This window comes from Bos indicus x Bos taurus, chromosome X (assembly GCF_003369695.1).
Source record: "Bos indicus x Bos taurus breed Angus x Brahman F1 hybrid chromosome X, Bos_hybrid_MaternalHap_v2.0, whole genome shotgun sequence".
In the NCBI taxonomy this organism is placed as follows: domain Eukaryota; kingdom Metazoa; phylum Chordata; class Mammalia; order Artiodactyla; family Bovidae; genus Bos; species Bos indicus x Bos taurus.
Genome location: NC_040105.1, coordinates 54,107,242 through 54,125,792, shown reverse-complemented (window position 1 = coordinate 54,125,792; position 18,551 = coordinate 54,107,242). Strand labels below are relative to the sequence as shown.

The 18,551-nt window shown below is 46.6% G+C and overlaps 1 long non-coding RNA gene across 2 annotated transcripts; it reads left to right on the top strand.

The window, feature by feature from the left end:
• The first annotated feature begins 249 nt into the window (after positions 1–249).
• LOC113887736 lies at positions 250–17,848 on the top strand. 2 transcript variants are annotated; one of them, XR_003509810.1, is made up of 4 exons: positions 250–296; positions 14,607–14,680; positions 16,719–16,899; positions 17,604–17,848. It is a non-coding gene; the product is annotated as an uncharacterized LOC113887736 (long non-coding RNA). The 2 variants fall into 2 exon arrangements; XR_003509809.1 differs by lacking the exon at positions 250–296 and having other exon boundaries at positions 14,471–14,680.
• Positions 17,849–18,551: the final 703 nt, after the last annotated feature.

Sequence of the window (18,551 nt, the reverse complement as noted above, 5' to 3'; positions counted from 1 at the left end):
CTTCCAGCCCTGGCTCAGCGGATCCAGGAGGGGCCTGGCGGGTAGTGTTGAAGGACATGTGGTAGGTGAGGTAGGGGTTTCCAGGAGGTTCTGGTATCAGTGCACTGGCACTAGAGCGAGGGAGCTGGAGGACAGGACATCATGTTGAGGGTGATGAGAAGGGAGCAAGGCTAGAAACAGGAGAGCATGAAGGGCGCGGTCTTTACTGATGCCCCGGGCGCGACCATGGGCAGGGGGATGCTCGGGTGGGGAGGAGGGGAACATCGAAGAGGACGGAGAGTCTCCAGGATGACCGGGTGAGCCTCGTGGGCAATGAGGACGGATCAGAAGAGTGAGGGCTGAGAGAACAGTGAGTGTACCACGGGAGGAAAGCCTCCACAGGCCTGGGGTGGGCGGGAGGAGAAATACAGGGGACTTTTACCGGTCCCGCACTTTGGGGGCTTCGGCAGTGGGCGACAGGACCCGGACATACCCGGTCAGGTTGCTCAGTGAATGAAGACTTAGAAACAGGGTCCAGGAGAAATCTCCCAACCGACCCGGGCCAGGAGACTGGCGCGGGGCTCACTGGGTTCCTGCGCGCAGCCCCGCCCACCAAGCACCGGATTTCCCGGATTCCCTGACCTCCTGCCTGTGTTGCCTTGGTTCCGTGGGCCAGTGGAGAGGAGCCCGCGGTCCACAGGTGGTTTGGCCGGACCCCTTCGAGAAGATCCCTTCCTTTCTCTGGTCCTCATGGGCATCCCCCTCAACTTCCGCGTCCACGCTGTCCAGTCCTCTGCGCGAAAACCCAACAGAAAGGGTGGATTTTCTTTCGGCCTTGTGGCGTTTTGGTTTCTGTGATCTGCAGGGGGCAGTGTTGCTCCAAGTATTGCCATTCCGTTTCTCCCCCGCCCTTCGCCATTGAAAAAAACGCGACGAAGCTTTTTGCCACAAGAAGTGTTCTGTATTTTTCTCCGCTTGCAGGGGTTGGCTGCTTCAAACTGCAGCTGAGCCCTTCAGACAGCCCTTTGTGGAAATTTTGAACAAACCCACTGACACTTAAAATTACAATAAAATAATATAAGCTGATATATTGAATAATGGGGGCGGGAGTGAGCTCCCTTGTCTTGCTTCTCATCCTAGACGAAATGCTGGATTTAAAAAGACCTTTATTATGACAGTGAGTTTTGACTTGAAAATGTTTATGTGAAGTGGAAATGGAAGTTGCTCAGTCCTGTCAGATTCTTTAAGACCCCTTGGACTGTGTAGGCTCCTCTGCCCATGGGATTCTCCATTCAAGAATATTGGAGTGGGTTGCCATTTCCTTCTGCAGCGGAGCTTTCCAACCCAGGGACTGAACCTGGGTCTCCTGCATCGCAGGCTGACTCCTTACCATCCGAGCCACCTACAATAATAACATGACAGGGACAAGTGCCAAGCTAAGATCCTGCTGCGTAGATGCTGGACACCACCCAAGAAGCAGGTGGTATTACTTCCCTCATTTTTGCCTTTGAGAACTGTGGCACATAGAGGAAGAATCAGCTGCCAAGGTTCTCCAGGTTCCTCCAAGAGTGTCCCTATGTTCAGGTCTCAAGTCTGTCAGATTGTATTTTGCACACTGGTTTGCAGGATGCTTTCCTATCCCCAAGAGAAGAATGCAATAAAATAATGGGAATGAGGGTAAAGTGAAAGTGTTAGTCACTCAGGCCTGTCTGATTTTTGAGACCCCCTGGACTGTAGCCCACCAGGCTCCTCTGTCCATGGGGATTCTCCAAGCGAGAATATTGGAGTTGGTTGCCATTCCCTTCTCCAGCAGATCTTCCTGACCCAGGGATTGACCCTGGGTCTCACAGGGATTGCACCGAGGTCTCCCACATTGCTGGCAGATTCTTTACCATTTGAGCCTCCAGAGAAGGCCAAAATGAATGTAAACTAGCCTACAAAACTTTTTAAAATGTATAATAACATAGTTATTACAATAAGATGCTAAATGAAAAGGCAGGGTGCCACACAGAAAACAATTCATGTACTGTATCAGTATCATGGCACAACACAATGATAAAGTAAAGCACCTGGAACAAATCAGGTACTTTTCATTTGCTCTATATTTGACCAGATTTATATTGAGAACAGACTGCGGGTCATTTCTTGGTTGATAATGGAAATACTAGTGTGAGGAAAAACACAGCAAAAGATACAGCACCTATCCTTAGACAGTTCTATTATATTTCCCATTCAGGTAGGGGATCAGAGATGAGAACTATAGCTCTGGAGACTACCTGAGAGACAGATGGGCAGACAGCAGAATTCATTTTCACTTCTGAAGAATCTCATGGGCACTTGCTGGGTACATAACATTGAGCTCTGAGGGTGGGGAGGAAAAGTAGATTTCATCACTCCTGTCTCCTGTAATGAAAAGGGAAGCTATTTGTTATTAGGGGAAAGATGTTTGTGAATCACAAGTATGAGAAAGGTCTTATGTTCAGAATACATAAGGAATTGGAAAATTGCAAAGGACAAAATGTAGTGAAGGCAGACAGATCCTTTTGTCAGGAATTCAGGTGTGGAAGGAGAAACGAGAAAGTGGCAGCTCCTGGGCATTTTCAAGGTGATGGACGTGGCCTGGTCCTGGTCATGGTGGTGATCACTGGAATTTGCCGTGTGTCAGAGCTCAGAAAGCTTCACACCCAAAGACAAGCAGGCCAGGACTTACCTGGTGGTCCAGTGGTTAAGAATCCGCCTGCCATATAAAATTAATACACAGAAATCCCTTGCATTCCTATCCACTAACAATGAAAAATCAGAAAGAGAAATTAAGGAAACAATCCCATTCTCCATTGCAACAAAAATAATAAAATTCTTAGGACTAAATTTACGTAAAGAAACAAAAGACCTATATACAGAAAAATAAAAAAAAAAAAACTGGTGAAAGAAATCAAAGATAACACAAATAGATGGAGAAATGTATCATGGTCTTGGAATGAAGAATCAATATAGTGAAAATGAGTCTACTACCAAAAGCAATCTGTATATTCATCACAATCCCGAACTACCAATGGTATTTTTCACAGAACTACAAGAAATAATTTCACAGTTTGTATGGAAACACCAAAGACCCCGAATTCCCAAAGCAATCTTGAGAGAGAAGAGTATAATGCAGGAATCAACATTCCTGACTCAGACTATATTACAAAGCCACAGTCATCAAGATGATATGGTACTGGCACAAAGACAGAAATATAGATCAATGGAACAAAACAGAAAGTTCAAGGATAAATCCCTGCACCTATGAACACCTTGTCTTTGACAAAGGATGCACAAATATGCAATAGCTAAAACACAGTCTGTTCAATGCATGATGCTGGGAAAATTGGTCACCTATGTGTAAAAGAATGAAACTGGAAGACTTTCCAACACCATTCACAAAAAGAAACTCAACATGGATTAAAGACCTAAATGTAAGACCAGAAACTATAAAACTCTTAAGAGGGAAACATAGGCAGAACACTCTGTGACATAAATCACAGCAAAATCCTCTAGGATCTACGTCCCAGAGTAATGGAAATAAAAACAAAAATAAACAAATGGGACCTAATTATACTTAAAAGCTTTTGAACAGCGAAGGATTCTATAAGCAAGGTGAAAAGACAGCCCTCAGAACAGGAGAAAATAATAGCAAATGAAACAACTGACAATGAATGAATCTCCAAAATGTAAAAGAAGCTCATGCAGCTCAATATCAAAAAAAATGATCAACCCAATAAAAAGTGAGCAAGTGACCTAAACAGACATTTCTCCAAAGATATACAGATGGCTAATAAACACATGAAAAGATGTTTAGTATCACAGATTATTAGAAAAATGCAAATCAAAACCACAATGAGGTATCATCTCACACAGGTCAGAATGGCCATCATCAAAATGTCTACAAACAATAAATGCTGGAGAGGGTGGGGAGAAAAGGGAACATTATTCCACGGTTGGTGGGAATGCAAACTGGTATTGCTACTATGGAGAAGAGGGTAAAGATTCCTTAAAAAACTGGGAATGGAAGTGCCATACGACCCACTGCAGGGCATACACCCCAAGGAAACCAGATTTGAAAGAGACATATGTACCCCAATGTTTACTCAGCACTATTTACAATAGTTAGGACATTGAAGCACCCTAGATGTCTATGAGCAGATGAATGGATAAGGAAGTGGTGGTAAATATACACAATGGAATATTACCCTGCTATTGAAAAGGAACACACCTGAATCAGTTCTAATGAGATGGATGAACCTGGAGCCTGTTATACAGACAGAAGTAAGTCAGAAAGAGAAAGACAAATACTTATATTAATGCATCTATATGCAATTTAGAAAGGCGGTAGCAACGATTCTACAGGCAGGGTAGCAAAGAAGACAGAGACCTATACCACAGACTTTTCAACTCAGTGGGGGAAGGGTAGGGTGGGATGATTTGAGTGAATAGCATTGAAACATACACATTACCATATGTAAAATAGATGACCAGAACAAGTTCAATGCATGAAGCAGGGTATGGGGAGGGAGGTGGGACCCCCAGTTCTGGAATGAGGGGACATATAAATAACTGTGGCCGATTCATGTTGATATATGGCAAAACCCACCAGAATTTTGTAAAGAATTATTCTCCAATTAAAATAAACTAATGATTAAAAATAAAAGAATCCACCTGCCAATGAAACGGGCAGGCGTTCAGTCCCTGGTCCAGGCAGTTTCCACGTGCCACAGAGCAGCTAAGACTGTGTGTCACAACTCCTGAACCTGCCTTCTCCAACTACTGGAGCCACGAGCCTAGAGCTCATGATCTGCAACAAGAGCAGTCTCTGCAATGAGAAGCCCGCGCACCACCACTAGAGAGTAGTGCTCCTTCTCCACAGCTAGAGAAAGCCCTCATGCAGCAACAAAGACTCAGTGCAGCCACAATAAAGAAAGAAATAAGAAAGAAAACCAGGCCGATCTTACTGTATGTTCATTTGAAAAATCCGGTGGTAGATACTGAAGTAGGTGCATCTCTATATTCTTTGAATAATCATATCTTGGGTGAAGCTAACAAAAATTACATCACAGGCTATATTAAAACTTTAGAGCAGCTTCCCAGGCACTACTTGTTTCTAGAAACTACTTTTCCCAGAGAACTTACTTTGGAACTTTAGTAATGGGAACTGCAGCCTCCAGCACATTCAAGGGCAGGGAACAAAACACATTAGGAAGACACGGTTCAAATCCTGTGAGTTGCCTGTGACCACAGGCTAGGATGAACACACATCCCAGAAAGAGTCTCTTCACATTTCAGTAACTGATCCTGTATTTCAACCACTTAGTTCAGTTCTTCAGGACCACTGCTCTCCCCTTAAACAAACACTTGGTGTGAAACATTTGGAAAATGACCTCAACCCAATTCACTCCCAACCACTTTCCACATGTCACAAGGAGTTTCTCACAATGATATTTCTTCACCTAGAAAGCCAATTCTCAGATAAAGAAAAGAATTCACACACACCTTGTGAAGAAATAGTGAGATTTTAGAAACTGACTCACAAGTAACCGATGGATCAACATTCTTTTCTCTCTTCTCCCTCCATCCACTCTGAGAAATGAATATTTGGCCATGCTATCTGCTTTGCCCACCAAATTTCTCATACCACACACGTGGTGTTAATAGTGAGTCTTCACACAAAGGCATTAATACCAGTTAGACCTATTGAAGTCGGCTACCTGGGGGCAGGGAGGTGGCTGGGGCAATGAATTCATCGTCTCATTTCCTTCACCACCCCACCCCATTTCATTCCCTGCTGTCACTGGGCCCAAATGAAAAAAGATATCATACCAAATCTCTCCTTAAATCACCACTGCCTCAACATTCCTTCGTTATCTTACATGGCTTCTGAGGCCAGGGAACAGATTTTACCTGAGATGAGTAAAGCTAGAGAGACAGCCCATTGGCCAGAGATTCTGTTTGGGACGTGATGTCTCAGTGTACTGCTTCCCCACTGTGATGAAGAAAGTAAAAGTCATCTTGGCTTGGCTCTGGTGCCCCATTTTTCAGATGATAGCCACTAGATGGCGGGCGAGTAAGGTACTTGGATACTTGATCAGTAGACTTTCAGTTCAGTTCAGTTCAGTTGCTCAGTCATGTCCAACTCTTTGTGACCCCATGGACTGCAGCATGCCAGGCCTCCCTGTGCATCACCACCTCCCGGAGCTTACTCAAACTCATGTCTATTGAGTTGGTGATACCATCCAACCATCTCATCCTCTGTTGTCCCCTTCTCCTCCCACCTTGAATCTTTCCCAGCATCAGGGTCTTTTCCAATGAGTCAGTTCTTCACATCAGGTGTTCAAAATATTGGAGTTTCAGCTTCAGTATCAGTCAATCTAATGAATATTCAGGACTGATTTCCTTTAGGATGGACTGGTTGGATCTCATTGCTGTCCAAGGGACTCTCAAGAGTCTTCTCCAACACCACAATTCAAAAGCATCAATTCTTTGGCACTAAGCTTTTTTTATAGTGCAACTCTCACATCCATACATGACTACTGGAAAAACCATAGCTTTGATTTGACAGGCCTTTGTTGGCAACGTAATGTCTCTGCTTTTTAATATGCGGTCTACGTTGGTCATAACTTTTCTCCAAGTAGACTTTAAGGGAATAATATTACCTGGCATAATGGGGAAGCAGCGGAGGTGGGGGGGAGTGCAGTTTCTTCATCCAATCAGTTGAAAAAGCTTAAGAGCAGGGACTGAGGCTTCCTGAGGATGAAACAATTTAGCCTCAAGACTACAGCCTGAGAAACCCTGCATGAGACTCGACATTGCTGGCCTGCTCTGCAGATTTGGGTCTCTAGAGTGCAACCTGGATTTCCAGCCAGCCGACCTGCCCAAAGGACATCAGAACTGTCAGCACCCACAAGCCCATGATCCAATTCCCTAAAATAAGTCTCTCTCTATTGGCTGTGTTACTCTGGAGAAGCCTAATATACCCCCAGTATGTCACATCTTTCTCTGTCCAATCCAAAAACATTGGCTGAGACACAGTATTATTCCACACCAGATGCTGTGCATTGAAGAAGCTGACAGATAGAGGACACGGCCATTTATTTAGTGCCTTCCACCTGCCAGGTCATGGGTGCTAGGTGTTTTACATCTGTGATCCCCAGCAGTTCTCCCAAGAAACCGCACCAACAAGTGGACCTATATCCATTTTAAAGATAAGGAATTTGAGGCTGAAGGAGACTGCCTGGGCTGGTAGGGCCTGCACTGGAACCCAGCTTGAGTGTAAACTGTGAACATTGGTATGGGGGGAGACGACATGGGGAGAGGAGTTTGGGCACAGGTCCCAGAGAGTTTCCATGCCATGGGGGAGCATGGAAATGTCACACCCTTATTTTCAGTCCTGGGCTAGTAGGAGCCTCAATCCATCTGAGGACAACATTACCAGGAACAGAATGATTAACGCAACAGAAAATGAAGTCTGTGAGTGGTTTCCAGGTGGGAGATGTGTAACAGAAAAGCCAGCCTCCTTGTGAGGGTTCGTCTAGCTGTGAGGGAAAAGCTCAAGGACTGTGGCTGAGAAGGAAGGAGCCTCTAGGGCTGGACACAGATGTTTAACGTGACCTTGAAGCTCAGTAGTAATTACACCAGGGAATATGCCAGCACATCTCTACTAACCTCATTCCATACTCACAAATGCAACCTGCTCAGTTCATGTCATTATTCAGAATAATTCCCCAATTTTCAGGTGAGGCTGCAATGGCACAGTGAGCCAATTTAATTTCTCAAGATGTGATGATAACAAGTGGGAGAACTGGGTGCAAGGAAGTTGTCTAGAATCAGAGCTAGTGTCCGTACCCACACACTGTATTGTTTCCTCATAAAAGGGAAAAAAGGAAGAAAAAAAGGAGAAAATGAAAGAAAAAGAATAAAAGGAGACCCATGATGCTTACTGTACTGCAGCATCCACCTTGGACTGTGAGTAAAGAGAAAACTGCTCAAAGAACCTAATCAGAAAGGTAACTGACAACACACAACATGAAATCAGGGGAATGGATGGGCTCAAGCACAGTGTCCATGTACAAGGAGAGCAGTGGGCGCACAGAGGAGGGCACAGCAAAGGTACGGAGTAGAAGAAGCTATGGAAGCAAGAGGAAGAGAGGAGAGCAGGGTGACAGGGCTCCTGTGGCCTTGCCCAGGACACTGATCAGCAGGTTCAAAGCGTCCATCCTGCTAATGGCAGAATGAGTGGAAGTTACACCTCTCACCGGTGAAATAAAGTAGCCTGGCTGTCCGAGCTGTATTCATCCAACAAGTATCCCCCCAGCGCCCACCTGGTCATCAATGCCCTCAGAACAGTGCCGAAAGCAGCCATAGCCTAGGACAGAACTCAGTCTCAGGAGGTAATGGATTGTCCAAGATATAGAATAAATCAGAAGCCAAGTGGGAAGGGACGGACACTAGACACTTCTGTACGAGTGGGGATAGAAGACAGGATGCCCGTGACCCGCTCAAAGGAACAGAAATGTGAGCCTAGAATTTTCAGGGTTCACTCACTGGCAATTCAGTTGAGAAACAGCTGCTTGATGGTGATGCACTAGGAAGGGGAAAGGCGAGTGTTACTCTGATACAATAAGGTTCTGGACAAGGTGGGAATAAAAGACAGACACAGCCCTGGGCCTATGAAAATTGAGTCAAGAGGTTTGCTCTAGCCACTTTTTTCGTGTATTGTGTTTGCAGCAAACAAATTGACAACGTATCAGCAGCTGCACTGCTCTGTGTACCTCACCTTATCATCACTTATAAGATGGTGAACGTGTTCTGAGCACCTGTGGGGCACCAGACTCCCAGACCGGTGCTTTCCAGACTTTGTGGGCACAAGAACATTTCAGGCAGCGAGAGGGTCTTCAAGGAGCTCACCGTGGGGTGGGCAGGGAGCCAGACTGAAGACAATGGTGACACAAGTGTGATGAGAGCCTTGGCCTCAGGAGCCAGTGGAGGCTGGGATCAGAGGGTCAGGAATGGGCTTCGCCTGGGGGTGGGATAACATAGAATATTATTGTCCCCATTTGCAGACATGGGAACCGAGGATCAGAGAGGGTGAGCATCTTACTCAAGGTCACACTGCTTGGTAGTGGTCCTGACCATTTTTCATCTGTGTGGGTTGAAATGCGAAGGTTTCTGCACTGTTCATAATACCACTCTCTCAATGTTGTCACCTATTTTAGCTCACAATCACCACGTTACACATTCCCTTGGCTCTAGGTCCTCCTTTATTAGATAAATGATCTGCTGAACAAAGTGTAGATTTCCTGTTGGCACATACAGTCTGTCCACTTTATAAACAATATTTCTGTGCAGGGCATGTTGGCTCTACTGAAACTGATCGTTTACACTGAGTTTGTACTGCATCCACATGCAGGGTAAAGAAAATGGATCACTGGGATCTGTAGTTTTACTTACCTATTTCACACAATCTCAAGCATAATTTTAAATGTAGCCAATAATCACTTAAAAAGAGTAGAAACACTTCTTTCCTAAAGTGACCACTCATGAAAGAGTTCATTCAATGTCAGTACATTCTAGGTAGGAGTCTAAACCCCTTCATAGGGAGTTGTGGAAATTCATCTCCTTAAGATATGGAAATACTTTTTTTTTATAAATACATTTTTACGGTTGCTGGTTCCCTGAGAGACTTAAGCAAGCAATGCCACTTCACTTTTCTCTTTCTGACAAAACAAACAAGCAAAGCAACCCTAACACACAGGTGCATAGACGTATGTAATACACCCAATAGAGGTGTGTCAAATATAAGGCAATGGTATTGGAAATACAAGGGCTTCCCTGGTGGCTCAGCGGTAAAGAATCCACCTGCTAATGCAGGAGACTGGGGTTTGATCCCTGGGTCATGAAGATCCCCTGACAAAGCAAATGGAAACCCACTCCAGTATTCTGGCCTGGGGAATCCCATGGACAGAGAAGCCTGGTGGGTACACTCCGTGGGATCACAAAAGAATGCGACACGACTTAGGGACTAATCAACAACAATCGAAATACAAATGGAAACCCCTAACTAATCATATATCCAAATTTCTGACCACAGCAGAGGTCTACTGCCCAGGATCAGCTGTAGCCCAGGAAATCAGACAACCAAAGATGCTTTTGTTTTTAAATTACTCTACACTGCTACTGGTCGATTCAGGAGATAAAAGTTTTCAAAAGCATTGCACACCAAGGCAGGACTCAAGGAGCCTATTACAAGTATGTACTTATTCCTATGTCACATCAAGGTCTAACTCACATGCTCTTGAGAAAGAACACCTGTGATGATTTCTATATGGGAAATGCATTTCCCCTGAAAATACTTCATTATTTTGTCTCATTTTGTGACGTGGGACAGGAGGTGTGGAGGAAGCTGTTGCCAAGGGAAGAGCCTACTTCTGAACCTGGTGAACACCGATTTGAGCCCAGTTATCCTGGTCAGCGACTGATGTCCATAGGATGTTTCGATATCAGTTTAAAATGGTGATCCACAGGGAGAGAAAGAGAAATAAGTCACATACAGACTGTCCATACTGTTCATGGGGTTCTCAAGTACCTCAAGGCTATATATTGTCACCCTGCTTGTGTAACTTATATGCAGAGTACATCATGGGAAATGCTGGGTCGCATGAACCACAAGCTGGAATCAAGATTGCTGGGAGAAATATCAATAACCTCAGATATGAAGATGACACCACCCTTGTGACAGAAAGCGAAGAAGAACTAAAGAGCCCCTTGATGAACTTGAAAGAGGAGAGTGAAATATACACCACCCTTATGGCAGAAAGTGAAGAAGAACTAAAGAGCCTCTTGATGAAAGTAAAAGAAGAGAGTGAAAAAGTTGGCTTAAAACTCAACATTCAGAAAACTACGATCATGGCATCCGGTCCCATCACTTCATGGCAAATAGATGGGGAGACAATGGAAACAGTGAGAGACTTTATTTTTTGGACTTGAAAATCACTGCAGATGTTGACTGCAGCCATGAAATTAAAAGACGCTTTCTCCTTGGAAGAAAAGCTATGACTAAATTAGACTGCATATTAAAAAGCAGAGACATTACTTTGCCAACAATGGTCCATCTAGTCAAGGCTATGTTTTTTTCCAGTAGTCATGTATGGATGTGAGAGTTGGACTATAAAGAAAACTGAGTGCCCAAGAATTGATGCTTTTGAGCTGTGGTGTTGGAAAAGACTCTTGAGAGTCCCTTGGACTGCAGGGAGATCCAGCCAGTCCATTCTAGAGCAAATCAGTCCCGAATATTCATTGGAAGGACTGATGCTGAAACTGAAACTGCAATACTTTGGGCCACCTGATGAGAAGAACCAGCTCATTGGAAAAGACCCTGACGCTGGGAAAGATTGAAGGCAGGAGGAGAAGGGGACAACAGAGGATGAGATGGTTGGATGGAGTCACCGACGGGATGGACATGAGTTTGAGTAGGATCCGCGAGTTGATAATGGACAGGGAAGCCTGGGGTGCTGCCGTCCATGGGGTCGCCAAGAGTCGGATACGACTGAGCAACTGAACTAAACTGAAAACTGTCCAACCGCCATCTGCTACTGAAGTGGTGGGGCATCTGGGGAAAATAACTGTTCTGAGAGAACACGGATCCCACTTGGCTAAAGAGGATTCTGGTCCTGTGACACTAAGGCACACCTGGTTGGTCCTAGAGAGATAGATGTCTTCCTCTGCGTGTCTGTCCCTCTCTCTACCCCTCGCTCTCACACATTCCTCGTCAGGATCAGGTTCTCAACAGCAGGACGCCAATGCAGTGCCTCCCATCCTCCGCCCGTGCAAGAAGCCGGGAGTGGGCGGCGGTCGGCCTCCCATCCTTAGTGTGTGAGGAATAGAAGGGTAAAGACCACCGAGAAGGAAATGGCACCCCACTCCAGTCCTCTTGCCTGGAAAATCCCATGGATGGAGGAGCCTGGTGGGCTGCAGTCCATGGGGTCGCGAACAGTCCGGCACGACTGAGCGAATTCACTTTCACTTTTCACTTTCCTGGATTGGAGAAGGAAATGGCAACCCACTCCAGTGTTCTTGCCTGGAGAATCCTGGGGATGGGAGAGCCTGGTGGGCTGCCGTTTATGGGGTCACACAGAGTCAGACACGACTGAAGCGACTTAGCAGAAGCAGCAGACCACCGAGAGGAGTCCTCCAGCGTCCTACAGAGCCTACCCGCCCTTCAGGGGTGAGGAGTTGGCGGGCCTGGTTTTGACGTCACAAAGATGGGACATTTACTCCTCCCTTCCTTATAGAAGGACCTTCCTGCGTATTCCCTGGGTTGTAGTGGATTGAGAGGGAGCCTGGAATGGCCTGAAGACAAGTAGGTTCCTCCACGGGGACAATGGCAGTAGGGCGGGGGGGATTCGGAGAAGAGGAGTTAGTGCCGGGTCCTCTCGACCGCGTGCCCGGAGGTCCTCTCCCAGCAGCTTGGAGGCTAGGAGGGACCATCCTTGCCAGAGTCGCAGGAAGTTTCCTTCCACACAGATGACAGCTGGTGATGGTCGGCTCTTGGGATCGGAAGGCGGGGGCTTCTCCCCGATGCCTGGTAATTTGTGTTGTCGCCTGTCCACGTGAGGAGCAGCTCCTATTACTTGCATGTTTTTCTACCAATTGTTACTAGTAACACACTAGGAAAGAGTAAAAGCAAACTATTAGAGACACTGGCTGTATTTCTACCGATTGCAATTGGGAGAGCACCACAGCCCTGAAGATCAGACTGCCAGCAAGGTGGTTTTGCATTGTACTTCATTCCACAGAGAGTAGTAGAGAAGTGACAGTGGGGACCTTTGCATGGGGGAAAACATGTAGGGGGAAATCCCATCGACAGAAGAGGAAATGATTATCTTTGTGACTAGCTAGTTTCAGGAGAACTGACTTTTAATCACAGTTCCTAGTTATGAGACAGAAAACAAGGAGTTGGATGGTCTGTGTCTGCCCTTTAATGACAAGGAGGAAGGTCTGTACTTGACCTTGTGGTAGGTAAACCCAGGAGTCACTGGGTACTTTGGATGAGTCTTACCGAAGTCCGACGGGGAAGGGTGGTGTTTGCATTAAGTCATTTTGGGGACATGAAAGTCTGCAGAGATTTCTTTACTGTGGCTTTTCTTAACAGCTCAGGTGAAGTTGAACTTTGTCAGCATGGTAAATATGAGCATCTTTCATGCCGGTCCCAGTAGATAAGTATAAAGGCAGAGAGGTTTGAACACCCCTCACCTTTGAAAATTGGATTATGATTGCTTTAAATGTTGTGCTAATTTTTGCTGTAGGACAAGGGTGAATCAGCTATAAGTGTATACATATATCCCCTCCCTCTTGAACTTCTCTTCCACCCCCGAACCCCACCCCTCTAGGTCATTACAGAGCACCAAACTAAGCTTCCTGTGCTATACAGAAGCTTGCCACTAGCTATCTATTTTACACATGGTAATCTGTATATTTCAGTGCTATACTCTCAATTCAATCCATCCTCTCCTTGCCTGCTGTGTCCATAATTCTCTTGTCCATGACTGAGACTCTAATCTTGCCCTGCAAATAGGTTCATCGGTGCCGTTTTTCTAAATTTCACATATGTGTATTGATGTAGGATATTTGTTTTTCTCTTTCTGATTTATTTCACGCTGTATAACAGGCTCTAGCTTCATCCAATTCACTAGAAATGACTCAAATTCGTTCCCTTTTATAACTGATGAACATTCCATTGTATACATACATGTACCACAACATCTTTCTCCATTCATTGACAGACATCTATGTTTCTTCCATGTCATGGATATTGTAGATACTGGTTCAAGGAACTTTTGGGTACATGTGTCTTTCTGAATTATAGTTTTCTCAGGGCGTATGTCCAAGAGTGTGATTTCTGGGTCATATGGTAGTTTTATGGGCTTCCGTGGTAGCTCTGCTGGTAGAGAATCCATGTGCAATGTGGGAGAACCCAGTTCAAATCCTGGGTCGGGAAGACCCCCTGGAGAAGGGATAGGCTAGTCACTCCAGTATTTATGGGCTTCCCTGGTGGCTCAGACAATAATGGATCCCCCTGCACTGCGGGAGAGTGGCTTCGGTCCCTGGGTTGGGAAGATCCCCTGGAGGAGGGCATGACAACCCACCTCGGTATTCTTGCCTGGGGAATCCCCATGGGCAGAGTAGCCTGGTGGGCTACAGTCCATGGTGTTGCAAAGAGACGGACACAGCTGAGCAACTAAGCACAGCACTGCACGTGGTAGTTTTATTCCCAGTTTTAAAGGAAATCTCCATACTGTTCTCCATAGTGGCTGTATCAGCTTTCATTCTCACAAACAGTATAGGAGGATTCCCTTTTCTCCACATCCACTCCAACATTTATTGTGCGTAGCTTTCCAATGATGACCATTCTGACCACTGTGACTAGATACCTAATTGTGGCTCTGATTTGCATTTTTCTGACGATGACTGAGGTTGAGCATCTTTTCATATCTTTGTTGACAGGTTCCATTTTTACTCTGGAAATAATCGACACTTGAACATCACTGTATAGTTCTCAAAAGGTTTTTTTTTTTCTTTTTTTGGTAATCTAAATGAAGGCAGCAAAAAGGAGTCATTATCGCAGAATAGGATCATCATCCTCTTCAATTCAGGAAACTAAGTCACGCAGACTGTAAGTAACTTGCCCACGGTCACAGAAGGAATAAGTCATGGGACCTTGATTTAAATCTAGGTATCTGTGGCTTCATCACCTCCCAGCTCGGCACCACAGGGTGATCGTTTCCAGATCCACACTTCAGGCTCAGCACTCTCTTCCTGACTACAGACTCCCCTAGTCAACTGACAGGGCTGCAGGGAGACTGCACTCAACAAGTGCTGGGCAACTTCTGGGACACCAGAGATGCCTTCACAGGGAAGAGAAGTGAAAGACACACTGGGTCTCACAGGCCTCTACCCACCCCCTGGAGGGAGTGAGGAGCTACAGGAGGTTCTAAAGGGGGCTGTTTCTCTGAGAGACAGGCTGATGGACTGCCGTTCTGCATGCATGTGACAAGAAACACTTGTTCCTTTGAGTTTATTTCTCTTTACGGTTGACAATACATACCACATGGTGAAAATACACAAAGCAGGTATGTAAAACCAAGTGGATATATGGATAAGCAGATACATTCCCATTATACCGACGGAATACCTGACAGTAAGACAGCACTTCTTTGTAAAAGGAGAACATTCTCCTAGACTAAAGCAATGAAACAGGAAATTAGTCTTTTTCTTAATTCTTAGCTTCATTCCCCCATCACAGATGAGGCATCATGGGCACAGAGAAGTTAGGTCAGCTCCCCCAAGTCATTGTGATAGTACGTGTTTGATTCCCCCAGGCAAGGAATATTCAACATGTCCAAACTGCACCCATCCCCCCAACCCCCACTCCCCACACAGCTGCACCTCCTTTACTGTCCCCTGACTCAGTGCAAGGCAGCCTTGTCCCCAGCTGCTTAGGCCAGAGATGCTTAAAGCCATCCTTGCCTGCTACGACTCTCTCACCACACTCTCAATCATCAACCCTCACCTCTCGGCCTCCTAAGTCTAAGTAAGATCCTGTTCCTTCTCTCCATCAACACAGTGAGTTCCTTAGGCCAGGTCACCCTCGTCTCTCTCCTTGACAAGCACCAGCAATCCTGATGCTTTCCAACACATGGTCTGTCCTGCTGCCTGAGGAAGGGAAGCTTTCTTCAGTGCAATCTGGACATGACACCCCTGCTCAAAACTCTGCACAGGCTGCCTGCTGCTCTTAGGATACTGTCCAGCCTCCTGGACTAGGCACAGCAGGTCTTGTCTTCCCCCAAATGCCCGATCTTCACCAGACACCCTCCTTCTGCTCCATGCCCCACTTGATATTCCAACCACCCAGACCTCTTTCTGTTCATCAGATGGCCGGTGTGCTCACACTCCTACTCCCTAGCCACCCGCTCCGCCCCCTCTCTCCCCCTCCCCAACCACCGATTTCACAATCTCACTCCTGCCTTTGCCTCCATCTTACATGCCCTTCCTCCCTCTTCATCTGCCTGATTCCTTCTTAGGTTCAGCTGCCAGGCTGTGTAGATCAGTTTCCGTTTTTCCTGGGGAGTACCTGGGAGAAAAGTCACAGTTAACAGTTTTGATATTTTTACCAAATGGAAGGTGGTGGAGATTTCACTATGAATCCCCACTGCACGATGAGCTGATGAGAAACGCAATCTGATGGGAGAGTTTGTCTGCGAAAGGCTTCCTTGCTAAGAATAGGATACAGACAGAAAAGCTCTCTTCTTGCTGTATATGGGCCCGTTGTTGTCTTTGAATATGGCCTTTTGAATTTGGTCACACTATTGGAAGCATAAAGGGATCCAGGGTGACCACCTATTTCACAGTGAGGAGGGATAAGCCGAAGCATGGGAATTTCAAAATGTCACTTTACGGTGTCTGTGACCCAGTACATGGAACAGGACTTCAGCTGCCCTACCCATGCACTGTATGTTGATGAGATTTTCACTATTATTCACTCTATTGTTTTGAGTTCCTGTTAGGACAAGATGAAGTATATTGACACGTCCTCCCTATGCAGGGGTTTGATTTACTAATCCCTGTGGTCATCAGGGAGGCAAGGATGAGCTGCCAGCTCAGTATGGGGACCCTCCTAGGGAATGTCACAGCACCTTCTTGCAAATCCTCAGGTGTCTCCACCAGGTGCCATCAACCCATGGAAGAAACTGCCAGTTCCTGTGATGGCCAGTGGAGGGAGCGACCCCACTGCTGCTTCTACTTGCTACAGATTCAACTGTGATGACTGACTTCCTTCACTACAACTCCTCTGAGCAGAACACACCTAAATATGAAATGAAGTATGTGCCTGTGGTATGTAAAGCCAATTAAATGGTTGGACATGGCACCAGTTCCACCACCCCACCCCAAGCCCCACCCCAGCCAGAGGATGGAGTAGACTCTCAGGGGCTCTGGCATGCCTCCCTCCCCACTGATGTGTCCATAACGGGGAGGGGGGGGCAGTGTAAATGGCTCACCTTGAGCCTGCTTATGGAGCTTGTGGGAGCCAGGTATGTGTGGTTTTATTCCCCTCAGACCCAGAGGGGTATGGATGAACCCTAGCCTTCTCACAGACAAGTAAGCAAGCTGAAAGAGCTTAGGTGGCTGATGCAGTAAAAGCTGGATCTGGGAGTCATGCCCTAGTTTCTCTTGAGTGCAAAGCCACTCTTCTCTGCAGTCACAACAAAACACATGGCTTGTGTTTCAGTTACTGAGATGCAGATGTTGTTCCATGAGAGGAGAGCCATCAGTGTCCCAATCTCCTGTCCGCTTGTGAAACGCAGGTACCCATAGGGCAAAGCCACCCTGAAAGGTTCTAAGCCCCTTTGTGTGCGCCTTAGGAGGAGCTGCCTTGCAGCCAAGAAACTGGAGTCCACTGGTAGGAAAGGGTTGCTCCAGAGGCAACACCAAGCAGGACTTTAACTTCCCTGGCAGGGAGGCACTCTGCCATATCAGAGAGGCTTTGCAACCAGCCCCCACCCCAGTTATGTCTCCACCAGTCTCACTCTATTTATCAGGTATAAGGAATCGGGAGGCACGCCAAAGTACAGGAAGGGTTTTTAGTGGCTGCAAGACAGCGCTGGAGATGACCCAGCTGCCATGGTGCTCTGGAGACAACTGGGAATGAAAGTCTGTCTGGCTCCACCTGTGTCCAGGTCTGTGCTCTTCTGCTCATGTGTGTGTAAACTGTGGAAGGTCAAAGTGCCACCTCAAGAAATCTCCCCATCCCCCCGGGAATGTGTCCTAACTAGGGACCCACACCACATCCCACCCCTGGACATATGGCAGGGGTCAGATGCTCTCTTCTGTGTTCCCAGAGTTCTATAACTTAAATCCTGCCATCGCTTTTCTCACACAGCACGTGGCAGTCATCTGGTTGCAGGGGACAGTTCCGATCATCCCTAACCAATCCAGCCACAGTTGGAGGAGACATAGCATCTGGTCCCTGCTTAGAACTATTTCCTCAATGAATGAAGGACCGGGACTCAAGGTAAATTCTCAGTCAATAAAGCATGTCGAGTCCAGGGGAGGCCGTCAGCCTCACTCGGAGCTGCCCCTCGTGCATCCTCCTCACTCCTTGCTTGCCCCACCTCAGCTGTCTCTGCTCTTTCCCCCTGCCCTGCCTCTGCCTCCCTCACAGGCCTGGCACAGGCATGTCCATCAGCACCTATGACCCCTGCTTGTCCCTGTTGGTTCGTCAACAGAGCAGACGCTTACCCAGTGCTGCGGTATCTAGTCCCCGCTTTCTGTTCAACTCTCACTCCCTGCTCCCGGCTGCCCTGGCCACCTGGCAGTGTCTGCCCCCTGCATTTATCCCCACTGTTCCCTCTTCTGCCATATCCTGACCCCAGATGTCTGCTGTGCTGACTCCTTTCCCCCTTCACGTCTTTGTTAAAATATGAGCTCCTTAATGAAGCCCGCACTGGTTGCTCTGTTCAACACTGTGACTTGCAGCTTTCCCCCTT